Source organism: Leptopilina heterotoma, unplaced genomic scaffold, assembly GCF_015476425.1.
Source record: "Leptopilina heterotoma isolate Lh14 unplaced genomic scaffold, ASM1547642v1 Lhet_27, whole genome shotgun sequence".
Lineage (NCBI taxonomy): Eukaryota > Metazoa > Arthropoda > Insecta > Hymenoptera > Figitidae > Leptopilina > Leptopilina heterotoma.
Genome location: NW_025110978.1, coordinates 1503088 through 1521892, shown reverse-complemented (window position 1 = coordinate 1521892; position 18805 = coordinate 1503088). Strand labels below are relative to the sequence as shown.

At 28.9% G+C, this 18805-nt stretch overlaps 1 protein-coding gene across 1 annotated transcript in view; it reads right to left on the bottom strand.

Moving 5' to 3' along the window:
- LOC122503824 (protein tyrosine phosphatase type IVA 1) overlaps positions 1-18390 on the bottom strand; it is a 72441-nt gene extending 54051 nt beyond the window's left edge. The window contains exon 1 of the mRNA XM_043614541.1: positions 18240-18390. The gene's annotated coding sequence lies outside the window, so the exon portion shown is untranslated. The remainder of the gene's footprint in view (positions 1-18239) is intronic.
- Positions 18391-18805: the final 415 nt, after the last annotated feature.

Here is an 18805-nt window from a genome sequence, read left to right as displayed (position 1 = left end):
TAGGCTCAGTTTACCCTCTCACACAACACTCTCCACCTCCATCAGTCAACCAATATTTTTCGCAAATAAACGAGATTTCCCTTTGAGAGAAGAAAGTACTTAATCACTAGGAAAGATGATCAAGTACGAAAAACCTCAATTACGTCAATTACATCTTCAGTGTCAAGTGACTTTTGTTCTCTTTTAATGTCTCTGTTCATTTGAAATCCTAGTGACGTTTCTATTCCAAAACGAATCAAGTACAATTTTGCAACTAAAATAGAAATTTAATTTCTGAACTCGTTGCCCAAATAACTTAGAACAGCAGAAGTACCTGTTTTGGGACAGCAGACACAAAATCAGAAGGGATATCAAAAGGAGCATTTCCTGCACTATTAGAGTGCAACCAGAAATCCCAGAATCAGCACGTCTATCGTATCAAGACACTAGTTCAAACACTATACTAAACTAAGTGGCTCTCACGTACCAGACATTTTTTAGTATACAAAGGAGAAAATAAGATGCTGCAAATAATGAAACCAACGCAAAGCACATGACATATTTTCTGTAACACCGTAGAGGAAAATTATTTCTCAAAACACAAAGATAAGAAGCCACAATAATAAATAATACAGGACAACCTACAAATGGTTTTCATAAAGTGAGTCCATAAATTGATGATATCTCACGTCAGAAATAAAAAAAATATTGTGCAATCTAAATAAAAGGATGTAAAGTGTTAATAATTGGGAAGACTAATCAAAATCTACAATATACAAACGGACAAGATATTTATCTTCCGTGATATTGCTTATAAGACAATAGATTTTGGACAAAGGAAAAGCAAAAATCAACTTAAGGGAAAAATCATGCTTTAGCCTAAAATAAACAACAAATGATCATTTGTTTTAAAAACACATTTTCTTCCTCTACTTAGAGATAAAAACTCTAATAACAGCTTTTACAGAAACTAGAGAGAATCTCGCCATCAAACTGACCCACTTTTGCCATGTTTGAAATAGGACACAAAGAAAAGCTGTCGTCCTATTTCAAATTCTGCAGTAACTAGTCAAACTTGAAAGAAAATGTAAATTACATTCTATCTCTCTCTAAATTTGCAATCAAGTTATTAAATAAAATTTAAGAGAAAAAATACTTCCTGTTTGTAGTTTATTTAAAATTTATTCTACTCTAGGAGAAAATATTCTACGAAACGATATTTTCTGCATTTATGGTACCACAAATATTTTCTTTTTATCACCTTTTTTTTATATGTACAAAAAGTGTGTTAAGACAATGAGACACTGTAATTTTGGTTTGCTAACGTCAGGGATAATGAAAGCCACACCACGTTAAGAGTGAGAGACCTCCGTCGAATCGATTTCGCATTTGGGTCAGTAGGTTGCAGCACGAGCAGTGATAAGAGGTTGACTCTGAAATAAAGGACCCAACGTGGATAATAGTGGCTTCAAGAAAAGAGGTGTGCGCGAGAGACAATATTATATACACCGGAATAAAATTATATCGCGAAAATAAAGAAAATTTTATGAAAAAGAAATCTTTTTTTTTCTATTTAATATGAGACATGGTTTCACATCTTCGCACCGACAATGCTTTTTGATAAAGAAACTTTGTGTTACTTATCATCAGAGTTTAAAAATATTTCCACCATCAGAATTCTCATTATACTCTGCCATAATTTATGTTAGATCTCTACTACAATTTAATTACATACCCATGCAAACTCTGCTCCACTTTCTCGAAAATTTAAATGGGTTTTTGATGTAGAAACTAAGAAAACTAGCAAGGCACTTGCTAAAATAAATTTTCCTCTACCTACAAATTAGAGCTGATTTCAGGGATTAAAATGGAACCAAATGACGATTTGATATCAAAAATCGGTACTTCTCTTTTTAGTGTACACAAAAAAAAAATCGCAAAAATTTTTGAACAGAATTCCAACAGAACTAGAGATATTAAAAGAAGTTTTTAAACTTTTAAGCGATTAAGTGGTTGCTTTATGTTGCCGACACCGTTCAAGTACTTTCGATTTTTCAACCTTGACAATTTGCTTTTTACATCAATTGCTCTGACCCAAATTACTGAGGACCTATCCAGACTATGACTCTTGATTTACTGACTCCAGTTTTTTTTTTAAATATTAACCACAATTAAAAATGAATGTCCTCTTAAAATCGCACACTGGAATTTGAATTACGAAGACGCATAAAGTTTCACTTCTTATTATAAAATTGAGTAACAAGAAAAACGTCCACTTTAATGGTTCCTGTATTACACAAAAAAAGGAACTGAAAATCATAATGAAATGAAAGTGCAAAACCTTAACTTTGGCTTTCACTTTCATTTTTTGATCTTCAACTTTCCATTAAACGAGAGAACTGGCTGTGCCTTGATAGAGCCCTTTTTCAAATAGAAATTAAAACAAAGTGGAAAATTTAGACCTAGATGGTAAATCTCAAATTTTTGAGCCAATTGTAACATAATCAGAACCTGATAGAACCAAATCAGACTGTGTTTTATCAGAAACCAGGTCAGGGTATATATTTACAATAACTTCAAATAGAGATCAACCCGGTGCTCTATATTAAATTTTAGGTCGCACGTTTTCTTCTTATAATTACATCCTCATTTGACAGAAAGCCGATACAGATCTTTTTATCCGACCTAAAGGAAAAAAAATATCTTTCTCGTGTGAAAATTACGTCCATATTTTCTTCTTTAAATAACACTTCGTTCTAGAAAAAGTCACAATTCTTTTCCTCTTTAAAATCAAGAAATAAAAACAAATAAAAAAAAGAAATAAAAACAAATGCACACAGTACGAAACAAAAGCAAAAGAAACAACTTTGTACTTTATAAAGACGAAAATCGTAAATTCAAATTTAACCTGGACTGTTAGTAAAGGCAAAAGCAAATTTACGACACTTAAAACATGAAAGAAAACTTTATGTTTCAATCAAGAGGAAGGAAACACGATAGAAATCGCTTATATGATTTTTGAAAATAATTTGCTTTCGGAGGCCAGTAGGGAAAGGTCGAATGAGCTATGAAATGAAATTGTAAGTACAAGGCGAGTTCACATTTTTGCCTTCAGGGGAATTCAACCAAAATCTAAAGCCTAAGATATTGTGAAGGGAAAAAAAGCAGTGTAAAAACTAAGAACGAAGTGATCGCCCTGTAAGCTTTTGTTTTTATCGTGGGCTCTGTCTAGACTGCGAAGGGGTCATGGTATCTAGAGGCAGGTTTTTTGGCCACGGTCGACGACCTAAACGCAGTCGATTAACGAACACTGAATAAAAGGCAAATTCACAACTGTTGAGAAACACACACTGACCCCTTTGGTCATTATCGCACACACGTGCTGCTCCTCACCAAAACGATTCTTGATGCAGCGGAACAAAACTGCACTCAAACATGCTTTCGTCGACAATTCCTAAAGTTTTATCGTCAGTACTTTTTTTCTTTACTTAAAAATTCCCACTCTCGGATACAATTACTTTTTTTTAACATTCAAAAAAAGTGTCACAACACGCATAAAATATTACACGTGGAACATTATTAATCAAGCATTAAAAAAGCACAAAACATCAAAAACTAGTTTCAAGAAAAAGAACAGTATGTATTTGTTTCCGTATACCGAACAGATAATAACAAGATTTAGAATCTCTTTGGTACAACTATATATGGCACGTGCTTTTGAATAAAACAAAAGTTCCTCAGCGATTATATTCGAAACACGATACTACAAGGTCCATCAAGTTTAAAGTTGTGATTCATCAGTTTCAAATTACACTCTGTAATTATGAGATTCTCAATCCAAAGTATTCTCAAACAATAACAAATCGAGAATAAAAACATAACCGATGCTTATAAACATTACATTTTATATGTACATTATGTGATCAAAAACTATTGTACCGACAACGACGACCACGCCACACGCGAATCGCAAGGGGTGCTTTGTAAACTTGAAAGAGGCTATTTTAGGACCGCATAGAAGAGACGTTTAGTTGAGGTCACTTACTCTTAATAGGTGTGAATCAAGATACGTACATTTAAATCCTGGTGGTCTCAGATATAATCAATGCTGAGATAACTTTATCGAATAATGTTTTAGAACAGGACACAATGTTCGATAAATTGATCTCATAACCATGTTGGTGGTCTTTTGCCTTGTGGAGTTCCCATTTTGCTGATCGTATTACTTGCATATCACTCGGATTGCACCGTCTAAGAAAAGGGTAATGAACCTTGAAAGATTAATACTTTTCTTTATCGAGATTACAGAACAATTCAATAAGATGATAATCGGAGGTTCGACACTTAACAACTAAAACAAAAAAATTAATTTTTATATACAAATATTTACATAACAGTAAAGAATACAATGAGAGATGTTCGATGTACTCTACAGCAAACCACTAATTTTTTAATTTCTGTTTCTGATCTTTACGGAAAGGTAAAAATAACAGCTAATGACTACTTCTAAACGTGTTCTTAAGGATGTTTGACATTCTACAAACTAGTTCTGAAAAACTTATGGAAATGGGTCTTTACAGAATAGTAAAGAATAAAATTAAAAATGTTTGGCACTCCACAGCAAACTATCAATTTTAATTCTGAAATGTAGTTTCTGTACTGTACAGACTGATCTTTACGTAACCGGAAAGAAAAGGATGATTAGCACTCTGTATCGAAACACCAACTTTAATTCTGCAATTAAGTTTCTGCATACAGATGTTTACATAACAGTAAAGAATACAACTAAGGTTTTTAGGTAGTCTATCGTAAAATACAATCTTTAATTCCGAAATTCAGTTTGTAGATCCTTACAGTACATTATAACTTTAATTCTGCAATTTAGATTCTGTCTACGGAAAAAGAAACGGTTTTACAAAAACCATAAAGAATACAATCAAAGATATTGTTCTCCATTGTAAAATACCAACTTTAATTCAGTAATTTAGTTTCTCTATAACCGATCTATCTTCACATAACCATACGCCACCAAACTAATCGTAAATGGCAATAAAATTGATTCAAACATGAGAAGATTTCGAAATAAAACGTAATTTCTCAGTATCAATTCCCTCCTCTTTTTCTCAAATGATGAGTGCAGACAAATGACACACGTGCGCTGAAAGGCCAATTCATATTCCACTGTACATACACGTGCCAATTGCGAAGCATCAGCAATAAATTGATTATCAAAATATTGCTCAATAAGAAAAATATCCTTGCAACACTTTTTTTTCGAAACAAATTCTATACAACACAAGTTTTTTGCAACAATTTTTTCTTAAAATCACAGAACATTATAGGTACTTGTTTTAATAGTTCCTGGATTATCGAGTAATAATAAAGAGATAACGGTAAATATGAGAATGACACAAGCCACGTTCTCTGCAGTTGCTAGCAGAAGACAATAGGCACACAAAATGCTGAATTGTTCTCTCGACGTATATATAGACATCATATGCAGTCAGTCTAGTCGTGATAGTAACTCTAGATCTACACGTGGCCAGAATTTTAAAAAAACGAGACTATCATCTGAATGATAACTCGCGTCTTGGATACTGGAATCAGATTCAAGAAGATGAAACCCAGACAGATATATCTTGTTTCATTCTTCCTTGTCTTTCAAATACGAGAGAAATAATATCCTAGACCTTTCAAGGATTATTTAAATTTAGCTTATAGCTGTATGTCTCTCTCTCTCTTTACTACAATTTGCAAAAACATTTATGCAGTTTGTCAGAGGAGACTAAATACAGACATAGTCTACACCAAATCAATTTTTGACGATATTCTCAATTTCCTTCTAACTTGATATACAAATTTAAAAAAGAAAAATTTATTTCACACCTCTCGCGAAGGTTGCTTTCATATAAATATATTTAACAGGCTTCTTATACAACACATCGAGTTTTTCAGGGCTTCTAAAACAATCTGGAAAATCGAATTCGAAACTTGGCAATGACGTCTAAAGATCTGAACTTTCCTAATTTTAAAAACTTTTCGAAAAAACTATCAAAACAATAAGAAATAAGAAAAAATAACAGAATATTTCGATATAACAGTATACAAAGAAGTTGTTTTTTGTTATGCTTATGCAATTCAGAACAATTTACATAACAGGAAATAATGTTCACTCGAATTCGTCAAAGTGGTGTGTGTTGTTTTAGATAGAGTACACTGATAATATTCAAGTCAATTGATTTGCGATTGAGTAAATGATAAGAAGCACCAACCTTGAATGAATACCTACAGCAAAATTCTAAAGATAGGAAAAGTGTATTTTCATATGGAAATAAAAAATAAAAGTAAATCTTATGACAAATACTGCAAAGAGAGAATCAATCAAAGTATTATATGAATCAGACAATAGGTATGTCTTGTGGAAATGAATTTTAAGGAAGTATGGATTAAATTATAATCGATATACCGAAAGTGGCATTAATGACATCGCAATTATTACGCAAAAATAAAAGAGATATTATGAACACAACCGCAAGTGTATTATGTTGTTTTAGACGTAATTACTCCAACACATTGATCAACTGTTGAAGTTCAGAATTAGAATACATAGATATATACATTAATGAAGGTTGAATTATTTACATTATACAAGTAATTTTTTTCCTACCAAGTTACAACGTCGCACATCTCCATAATATTCTATGAATAAAAACGTGACTTTGAAATAATTATAACCCATACTTAACATTCAAAAGGGTCGGGTTTAAAATAGGATTTGGATTCTACCGGAAAAATTCTCTCCCTTATGCAAGAAGCTTCAAGATTTGTTTAAACATTTCAAATTCATAACTTTTCCGCATGGAATCCGCAGGTCCCTAAAGATCACGTCGACACTCAGTGTCCAAAACTACAGTACCGTCCGAAATTGTCAGTCCACCCATTTTTAAAGGAATGAAAAAATTCTTTAACGTAAAATTCATGAAAACTAAAATTTTTTTTGGTTTATATTTTGTAAGAGGATAAAATTTTGAAAAGAATAAGACCTCACAGAAGTCATTTGGCCAAAATTTGTAGAAGATATTCTTAATAATCGTCATTTTCAATGTTTTACAAAAATTTGAATAACTTCTAAAATAATGAACGCTTTTTAATAATCTTAGGCTTATTTTAAAGGTCATTTTCTACGGAATAAGAATTACTTATAGTCATTAATCTGTAATTTTTTACTTGGAATAAGCATGACGTCAAAGTTGGACAAAAAAATTCAAAAAATTTAAAAGAATATTATTAAAAGAAAAATAATTTTTGAAGTTCAAACATATTTTTTTATTAAATTTTCTTGAAAAATCTACACCATATTATGTTTTATAATATATGTTCTAGAATAGTTTTTAGTACAAAAAATTTATTTCAAATTTTTCCAATTTTTTTGTCCAATTTTGACGTCATGCTTATTCCAAAAAAAAAATTACAGGTTAATGCCTATAAGTAATTCTTATTCCGTAGAAAATGACCTTTAAAATAAGCCTAAGATTATTAAAAAGCGTTCATTATTTTAGAAGTTATTCAAATTTTTGTAAAACACATTGAAAATGACGATTTTTAAGAATATCTTCTACAAATTTTGGCCAAACGACTTCTGTGAGGTCTTATTCTTTGCAAAATTTTATCGTCTTTCAAAATATAAACTAAAAAAAATTTGAGTTTTTTTTCTATTCCTTCAAAAATGGGTGGATTAACAATTTTGGCCGGTACTGTACATATTTTTGGGTTTTTAGTGATGAAAATGTCACTAATTTTACTGTTTTCATTCATCTGGAATTTCGAAACTTTCCATTTCGAGGCAAAATCTTAAAAAAAAACATTAACTTAGGAGACCAAGAATTTCTAGAAAGATGCTAAATGTGCGCAAATATCCCCATGATTAAAAGTAAATGTTTCATTTTGATCTAAACCAAAATTTATGCAGATCCAGTTTTCATTGAAGCCATCAAATTGATACCAAATTGATGTCAAATTCGAATTTGATCAAAAATTTATACCAAATTGGATGAAATTGTTACGGAAAATTTGGATCGAATTACGATTTGATTCACAGTTTTAGTATCAATTCGTACTGCAATTTGATACTTTCAAGTTAACGCAGTGAATAAGATTAGAAATAAAATTTGTCTAATTTAAATTTATCATTGCATGGTAAACAATTCTATTCGCATGTGTGTCATAGAATTTGAAAACGTTGACAATTGAAATAATGGACAAACTAAATAACAATGTCACATGCATTCGATGTAAAAGAAACTATTAGAAAGCGCAGAGAACAATAGATAAATATTTGAAAAATTGACTCCCATTAACAGAGTCGTTGATAAACTTACAATTACTATCCCACGTCACACAATTGCATTCGAACTAAAATTGTTATTACATTTCTTTCTTGTTCGTAATATTTCCATACTTTTTATATATAACACAACAATGCATTATATTAATATAGTGAATTATGGACATTTTTTTAAAAATTGAAAATATTTCCACTATGTACTGTCGGGGAAAAAAGTTAAGACTGAATCAAGTACTATATTCTATTAACCTAATCGTTAGGTTTGCAATAAACTTTTAGGTTATTTTAAAACAAGGTTTGGTTAATCTAAATAAAAATTTATTTGATTTAAATAAACATTTGGTTCAGTTTAATAAATTTCTTACTTTTCTTTAAGCTTTAAAGCATTTTTTAAGCAAAAATGTAGCTAAATGATTGATTAATGTGTATAGCAAATCATTTATTTGGTTGATTGAATCAAATTTTGATTGTTTCAAACAAATATTGATTGTTTCAATCAAATTTTGGTCGTTTTAAATAAATTTTGATTGTTTCAAACAAATTTCGATTGTTTCAATCAAATTTTGGTCGTTTTAAACAAATTTTTCTCTTAATATAAAATTTTAATTCATTTCATACACAAAAAAATGTAAAGTAACTTTTACTACATCGTCTTAAATTTTTAATGACTTTACTATTTTTAAAGTATTTTAAGTAGATTTTACTAAATTTATTAAAAGTTGACTTCGAAAATATAATAAAAACTATACTAGAAAATTTGCGAAAGTTTGAGAACAATTTAAAACGTATTCCATTCGTTTTTTCATTGTAACGAGAACTGCGTTCAGTATTAAAAAATGAAAATTTTGTCTACATCAAAAAATAAAGTACAAAACCTAAAATTAAATTATTACAAAAAAACGGTTAAGATTTCTTAGTTGATACTAAATGACGTCAGTCTTGAGTTGTATCTACGCAGATATAAAATTACCACGAAACTCATAGTTTATGCCAAATGAATATATGTCGATTTTTTAAACGATTGACGTCAGAAAAGTTGAAATAATTTTCATTTTTAAAAATATTATTTAAATATTTTCGAAAAGAAAAATTCCAAACACAGAAAAAGTGACAAAAAGTTGGAATAATAAACCAAAGTAATGTAACAAAAAATATTATCTAATATTAATTAAATATTATCATATAAAGATATTCAATTAATAATTTTGTATTAAATTGAATATTAAATATTCGATTAAATATTTAAAGTTTCGAAAATTCTCAACAGTCAAATGAACGAAATATATTTCACTAAAAATATTTTTAAAAATTACTAATTATTATGTAATAAAAATGAAAATCTTAATTTCAATATTTAGAAATTTTACTATTTATTATTATTTTTATACGTGGCTGAAAATTATTGCAATAAAATTTCAACTTGAAGAAAAAATAAATTAATTTCCTTCATTTGAACGTTCAAAACATGAAGAGCATAAATAATTAAATGGAATGTGTAATAGTATTTAAATAAATATTATTCCACGACAATATTTAATTTTAAAAATATCTACTGTGAATTACAATAATTATCATGAATTATTGGAAAATTATCGTAAATTATTGTATAAAAACGCAACAAATGTATAGTTTTCCAAAAAGGAAAAAATAATAATAAATATAATAATTGATTAAATATTACAATGATAATAATATACAAAGACATTAATTAGAAACGCATGAATAATTAATTTGAAACTACTTCAATTACTTTTATCACTTTTTAATGGACTCTACTTGACGTTATTAAATTCTAGCATTTAATATATATACATACATATTCAAATAAAATGATTAATTCAAAGGGGAAACCCAATGCTAAATAAAGCAGTACACGTTTTTGGCCAGAGATCATTGAACTCGATCCATATATAGTAAAAATATTTTACACTTAAAATGAGGGGCTCAAAGTAAAAGTGGTATAAAATAACAGTGCAAGCAAAAGTGAGTCAAGTTTTCGTAAGCGCGGAAGAAAGAAACAAATGTTACGCTACGAGGAAAAACGAATTACTTTTGGCTGCGAGCAAAAGCGGGATAAGATTTCACTGCGCGCAAGAAAGGGATACAGATATATTCCGTTTTTGCCCGCACTCATTTTAAGATTCATTTTTGCCTGTTTCACTCTTCCCATATATTTTATATTATTACCACTTTAATACTTATAATGATATTATTTCAAAATTAATTAACAAATTCAATTTTTTAAAATTTTAATTTAAGAATAATATAATTATTTCAAGTTTTAGGTATTTAAATTTAAATTCAATTACTTTACAATCAGACAAGAATCGAAAATTTTTTTTCAGCAGACCATCAATTTTTTTGCATTTTCCTACTCAAGTAGGTACCCAATAAATACCTAATAAGTTTCGTCCTATTATCGATAGGGGAAAGTTGTTAAATCAACCCCTAAATTTAAAAAAATAAAAAAAAATAGGAAAAAATTGTTATTTAAAAACTAATAACGAGACCATAAATTTTATTGCATAAAATTCATTCACTCGATGCCCAATCAATACAAAAAAATTTTGACCCGCAAGTCGATAGGGGAAAGTTGTCATTTTCAACCCTTAATATTTAAAAAATCGAAAAAAAATTACAAAAAACTTTATTAAAATTGCAGTTATCCTTTGACCAGCGATTTTCTTTTTGTTTATTGTTTCTACATACTCCACTAATAAGTAAAAATAATTTCAGAAAAATCGCCGCCCGGAAAACTTGACTTTTTTGCCCGTAAAAATTAAAAAATTGAAAAAAAAGTTAGAAAAAAATTTGTGAAAATTACAATTATCCTTTGACCAGGGATTTTCTTTTTGTTTATTGCTTCTACATACTCCACTAATAAGTAAAAATAATTTCAGAAAAATCGCCGCCCGGAAAACTTGATTTTTCTGCGCGTAAAAATTAAAAAATTGAAAAAAAATTACAAAAAAATTTGTGGAAATTACAATTATCTTTTGACCAGGGATTTTCTTTTTGTTTATTGCTTCTACATACTCCACTAATAAGTAAAAATAATTTCAGAAAAATCGCCGCCCGGAAAACTTGATTTTTCTGCCCGTAAAAATTAAAAAATTTAAAAAAAAATTAGAAAAAAATTTGTTAAAATTACAATTATCTTTTGACCAGGGATTTTCTTTTTGTTTATTGCTTCTACATACTCCACTAATAAGCAAAAATAATTTCAGAAAAATCGCCGCCCGGAAAACTTGATTTTTCTGCCCGAAAAATTGAAGAAAAAATTAGAAAAAAATTTGTTAAAATTACAATTATCTTTTGACCAGGGATTTTCTTTTTGTTTATTGCTTCTACATACTCCACTAATAAGCAAAAATAATTTCAGAAAAATCGCCGCCCGGAAAACTTGATTTTTCTGCCCGAAAAATTGAAGAAAAAATTACTAAAAAATTTGTTAAAATTACAGTTATCTTTCGACCAGGGATTTTTTTTGTTTATTGCTTCTACATACTCCACTAATAAGTAAAAACAATTTCAGAGAAATTGCCGCCCGGAAGACTTGATTTTTCTGTCCGTAAAAATTAAAAAATTGAAAAAAATTAGAAAAAAATTTGTGAAAATTACAATTATCTTTTGACCAGGGATTTTCTTTTTGTTTATTGCTTCTACATACTCCAATGATAAATAAAAATAATTTCAGAAAAATCGCCGACCGGAATACTTGATTTTTTTGACCATAAAAACAAAAAAAAATAAGAAAAAAATTGTAAAAATTACAGATGTCTTTTGACCAGAGATTTTCTTCCTCTTCTTACTTCTACACATTCCCCTAATGTATCTACACAGTTTCAAAAAAATTGTCGCCCGGAAACTTTGACTTTTTTGCCCGTAAAAACAAAAAAATTAAGAAAAAATAGGTAAAAAAATGGTGAAAATTACAAATTTCTTTTGACGAGAGATTTTCTTCTTGTTTCTTACTTCTACATATTTCCCTAATGTATCAACAAAATTTCAAAAAATTCGTCGACCGGAAACTTTGATTTTTTGCCCGTAAAAATGAAAAAATTAAAAAATTAAAAAAAAAATGTAAAAATTACAGTTGTTTTTTGACCAGGGATTTTTTCTTCTTTGTTATTACTTCTACATATTCCTCTAATATGTGTACATAATTTTAAAAAAATTGCCTTCCGGAAAGTTTTACTTTTTGCCCGTAAATATTAGTAAAACTCAAAAAAATAAGAAAAAAAATTGTTAAAATCACAGTTGCCATTTGTCCGAATTGTGCAATTCAAGGGGAGATTTTTATTTATCGTGTCTTCTTTTGGCATTCGTTCAGTGCTCGGCCAATGCAGCGATACTTTAAATCCTACGGGAAGACGTGATTACCCGAATACACCCGAAGTAATTCTCCAACACAAACTCTCAACGTCGCCTGTTCTCTCCGCGAACTTGAGTGTTTGCCTGTTGGGTCCTAGCTCGGGTGCGTTCGGCAATTTTCGGCTTACCTTGAGATTTAAAGACTCGCTACGTTGCTTTCCACGTTTAGCACAACGAACGAAAATCGAATAGGGACTACCAAATGACATTTTGGTCCTACACACAGTGGGATTTTTTACAATTTACTTTTCAAAAATGTCTTCAGCCTACAATTTTTAAACGATTTGAGTGTTCTTGTATTTAAATTAAAGGGGAATAAATTCTTATGACATCCCTTGAGACTGATTTTTGAGATTTTAATTGTTTATAATTTTTTAGTTTAATCAAAGTTAACAAATTAATACAATTTTTTAAAATGGACTTTTATTTCTTATTCCGTTACTGCACATGATTTAAATCAGTTCAAGATAATCCAAGAAGACCACTAGGCAATTAATAAAACATATAATAATTTTTTTAAATTGTTGTAAACAATAATAATTGAAAAATAGATTTTTCTGAAATTATTTTTACTTATTAGTGGAGTATGTAGAAGCAATAAACAAAAAGAAAATCCCTGGTCAAAAGATAATTGTAATTTTCACAAATTTTTTTCTAATTTTTTTTCAATTTTTTAATTTTTACGGGCAGAAAAATCAAGTTTTCCGGGCGGCAATTTTTCTGAAATTATTTTTACTTATTAGTAGAGTATGTAGAAGCAATAAACAAAAAGAAAATCCCTGGTCAACAGATAATTGTAATTTTCACAAATTTTTTTCTAATTTTTTTTCAATTTTTTAATTTTTACGGGCAGAAAAATCAAGTTTTCCGGGCGGCAATTTTTCTGAAATTATTTTTACTTATTAGTGGAGTATGTAGAAGCAATAAACAAAAAGAAAATCCCTGGTCAACAGATAATTGTAATTTTCACAAATTTTTTTCTATTTTTTTTTCAATTTTTTAATTTTTACGGGCAGAAAAATCAAGTTTTCCGGGCGGCAATTTTTCTGAAATTATTTTTACTTATTAGTGGAGTATGTAGAAGCAATAAACAAAAAGAAAATCCCTGGTCAAAAGATAATTGTAATTTTCACAAATTTTTTTCTAATTTTTTTTCAATTTTTTAATTTTTACGGGCAGAAAAATCAAGTTTTCCGGGCGGCAATTTTTCTGAAATTATTTTTACTTATTAGTGGAGTATGTAGAAGCAATAAACAAAAAGAAAATCCCTGGTCAAAAGATAATTGTAATTTTCACAAATTTTTTTCTAATTTTTTTTCAATTTTTTAATTTTTACGGGCAGAAAAATCAAGTTTTCCGGGCGGCGATTTTTCTGAAATTATTTTTCATTATTAGTGGAGTATGTAGAAACAATAAACAAAAAGAAAATTGCTGGTCAAAGGATTTCGATTTTTTAAATATTAAGGGTTGAAAATGACAACTTTTCCCTATCGACTTGCGGGTCAAAATTTTTTTGTATTCATTGGGCATCGAGTGAATGCATTTTATGCAATAAAATTTATGGTCTCGTTATTAGTTTTTAAATAACAATTTTTTCCTATTTTTTTTTATTTTTTTAAATTTAGGGGTTGATTTGACAACTTTCCCCTATCGATAATAGGACGAAACTTATTAGGTATTTATTGGGTACCTACTTGAGTACGAAAATGCGAAAAAATTGATGGTCTGATGAAAAAAAAATTTCGATGCTGAGCATCGATGGCAATTTCAGGCACATTAAAATTTAATTATTTAAAATTTCAATCTAAATTCTAATGTATATTTAATAAAAATTGAATTTTAGAAAAATTAAACTACGAATATTTGTAAATTTTAATTGCTAAAAATTTGCCTTAAATTTCATACTATAATTTTTTGAAAATAATTAATTTGAAATATAATTTTTGTTAAAAAGTTTGTAAATAATATAAATGTAGGAAATTTGAAATACAAATTTTTGTATATTTGAAATACTTACTTTTTTTCACAAATTTAGGTCAGTAATTACATTTTAAGGAATTTTTAATGCGAGATTTTTTAAACATAATTGAATTTCTAAAAAATTTTATTACAATAATTGAAATTGACTTATGAAACTAAACTTTTATTAAAAAAATTTTAATAATTGAACTTTGGAAGAAATAGAGTTATAATGTTTAGGAATTTTGACTTGAAATTTTTTGTTAATTTCAATTATTAAAATTTGTTATTTAACAACCTTTTGAAAATAATTTTTCGAGAAAAATATTCGAGAAAAATGAAAAAGTTTTCCAGTAAAAATTAGCATGTTAAAAACTTGAAAAATATTAGGAAATTATTTATCTACATATAAATAAATAAATAACATGATCATATTTTTAATGTAACTAACAAATTTTTCAAAAACAACAAAATATTAAAAATAAGTTTTGGAAGAAATATTCTGTTCACTTTAAAGGAATATTCTATCAATATTCACACATTATTATTATTATTTTTATTATTTATTCATATTTTATTATTCACACATTGAAACAATTAAATAAAAGTAAAATAAACGAAATGGAATCAAACGTCAAATTGTCAAAATGTAGCGACGGCTCGTATCTCGACATTACTATAGACTTCACGGTGCGAGCAAAAGCGGATCAACTTTTGACTAAGAGCAAAAATGGGATAGCCATTTAGCCCGCTTTTGCTCGCGCTCGAAAGAAATTCTGTTTTTCCTCGCAGCATTCATCTGGCCCATTCTTACCCGTCAGAAAAGTTAACTCACTTTTGCTCGCACTGTTATTTTATACCACTTTTTCTTTGAGCCCCACAAATAACCTTGAAGCAAGAATCGGGGATTATATTATCTAAAAAGAAGAAGAAAAATTGTCGAAATTATTCGACTTTTGTGTATAAAACGCAGAGAGAAAAAGTAAAAGGAAATAAACTCCGAATGACGAAAATATTTTAAATTTGGATTGCTGTCAAATAAAAAACCAAGTTATTGACAATATAGTCAATCATACAAAATTGTTGAACAATATAAAAAAATGCAATATTGTTAGTAAACATAAGAAAGCGATTATCGTCAATAGTAATCCGATATTGATCGCCGATCAATGTAGGTGATCATTTGTTTTGATTAATCTTTCATTCAACATTAAAAAAAAATATTCAACAAACGACAAAAAAAAAGTCTTATTTTAAGATAAATCTAAAATTCAAATCAATTTTGCAAAAACCTTAAAAATATCGCATCTGAAATTAAGAATTTTTTTCTGTCTTTCAATAAGATTTTCTTGGAAACAATACGTATTTTAGAACAATATTTTTTTTCAGTTTTAATATTCTAAACAATGGATTATATATTGAAGACAATACATTGGATTATTGAATATTTTTTTACATAAAATACATCACATATAATGTCAATATCTAAATAGTGTATTCGCCTAGAAAAAAATTCCAAGAATCTTTACACTCTTATATTTCCGGAAAGTTGAGTCAAAGCCACACTGTTTATTCACGTGATCGGATCAATTTGAAAAAAAGCAGAGATTGAATTGCAAGATTTGAAAATATTTTCTATGGTTTCTATTTTAAAAGAAAAATTTATAGAATTTAAAAAAAACAGGGGAGTTTTCTTTTCCAAAACTAGGTGAATGCACACGCTCAGTTCACTTCCATGTAAAAAAGATCGATAGAGCTAGAAAGTAAGCGTGGCAAACTCTATAAACATTAATTTTTCGCAAAATGGATCCCATAAAAAAAAAATTTAATTTCCACGAATTTTTAGCTTGTTTTATTTTATTCGCTTTTATTTTCTTCGAATTCTTATTTATATAGTTTATGAATTAATTTATAAACAGTCAATAAAGAAATTATTTCGTGTCTAGTAATAAAATACATAATGATAAATAAATAGTAAATAAAAAGAAATAATAAAATCAATAAAAAGTACATAGTAAAAATAAAATAAACCACGAAAAAAAACAAATTTTGTTAAAACTACTTTTATATTTGATTAAAAAATAATTTTTATAATTTAAAAATAAATCGGTAGAATGCAGGCACTTTTGCTATTTTTGGACACTGATTAAAAATTATTTTTCCTGTTTTATTCGGAAAAATTTGTATTCAACGATAATGTGTAATTTAACTGCTTTTTTATTTTAATTAGTCAAAAATCTTGTTTCTTTCCATAAATCAAAACTATTCGAAAAATTTCAAAGGAATTCATTTTTGTTTTAATTTATGTTAATTTATTGTTACAATCTCATAGGTAATAAAAATCAATTTATATTCCGAGAATTACTCATTTGATTTAAAACATTGTTCTGAAATTTAGATTTTTAAAAAATTCATCTTCCGAAAGTAATTTTGCAATATTTTTGCATAATTACCGCAGTAATATTCATTCTATTCAATGCCTGGAATTTTTCTAGTGACAAGGTCAAGAGTTACGGAAAAAATTTTCTTTTCCCCCCACGATTAATAATTGAATGTCAGAGCTTTTCAATAAGCGCTTGAAAAAAAAGTGTTCTTCACTTTATTATCCTCTGTACATGAATAACCTCGAATATTCTGGCTTCCTTCGATCGAAACTGAAAGATTTTCTGTCTTATTAAACTCGGGGATGAAATGGGACAAGCCAATGTCGTCGTCTTTTTCCCGCTTCAAAGTGAAAATAGGCCAACGAGTTTCGTCGCGCAGGGTAAAAACGGAGCAGGTCAACTTGAGAAAAGGTGACATTTAAAAATTCCAACATTCTTGAAACGAAAAAAAAAAGAAAACCGAATTTTCCAATTTTCCCGCGCTGCGACAATCGTATAAACAAAAAAAATCAAAAATGCCAAAAAAAGACGAAACAAAGAAAGAAGCCCACAGACTCTTCTTTGTTTAACTTGTTGGGCCATTCTTTGACGACAGGCAGGCAGATGGGGAAAAAATCCTTACCACAGACAAGCCTTTATACCGTCAGCATGTATAATGCAAAGGTTTCAATGTGCAAGAAACATGCACTTGCTTTAACAATTTCATGTCATGGCTGGCGCCTATCGTCAAGGGGGAAAAAAAACACAGGCCAAACAAAAGAAAAGTTAACCAGACAAATATTCTACATTTCAAATGGGAAATACCGTGTAACATGAAAAGTTTCCCGGGATGGGCATCTCTACGATGATGGGCGTGAAAGTTGGAGGGAGTTGGTATCAAGAGTCACCGGATGTTGTATTGCCAGAAGTGGAGCGGTGAAACTGTCAAGAGAGATGGTTAAAATAGCGAACTGATATAGGGAAAAAAAAGAACACCAAGAACCCTACCTTGAATTCACAAGGAGGGAGAGAGATGATATGTATGTATGTGTATATATATTGGTCGAAATGGGTTCGTCGCCCTCCCAAAGACTATAATAATGTATCCCTAAACACGGAAATACTTTGCGATTATCGGCAAAACTTTTTTCACAAATGTCATTCATAATATTGTTTTACACTGTAAAATTATAATAGAATCGTGAAATAATTTAACTCACCAGAATCGCCATACACATTGAATACGGGGCCGTTCGTTATTGGAGACGAGAATCCAAAAGATGATAATTCCACTGAACACTCGCGTACGACCGCACGCAAAAGAAGCTTGGAGCAACTGGATAAAATTCCAAATTCTGGCGAAAAGCGCCAATGACGCGTAGGCGGCATTATTGCCAACTAATTTTGCGACTACGCCTGCGCACTGCCCAGTGGCGCGCAAATTCAAATATTCAAACTGTAATAGTTGAAAATCAAAAATTTAATTTAATTTAATTTAATTAATTTCTGAAATTAATTAAATCAATTTATCAATTATATAATACGAAATTGTAATAAAAATAAAGAATACCATTAATTAAAAAGGAAATAAATGCGACAAAGTGAATATTAACAGTTTTTAAATGTTTATTCATTGTAAATACATATCTGTTCGTGCTTAGCTCTCAAGATGAAAATAAAGCCAAACAAGATCTGCTTTAAAATGTTCTCTATAAGCTAAAGAGCATTTTTCTCTTTGTTTTCATGTGCGATAATTAACAACAGTACAATTACGATAAAATTTTTC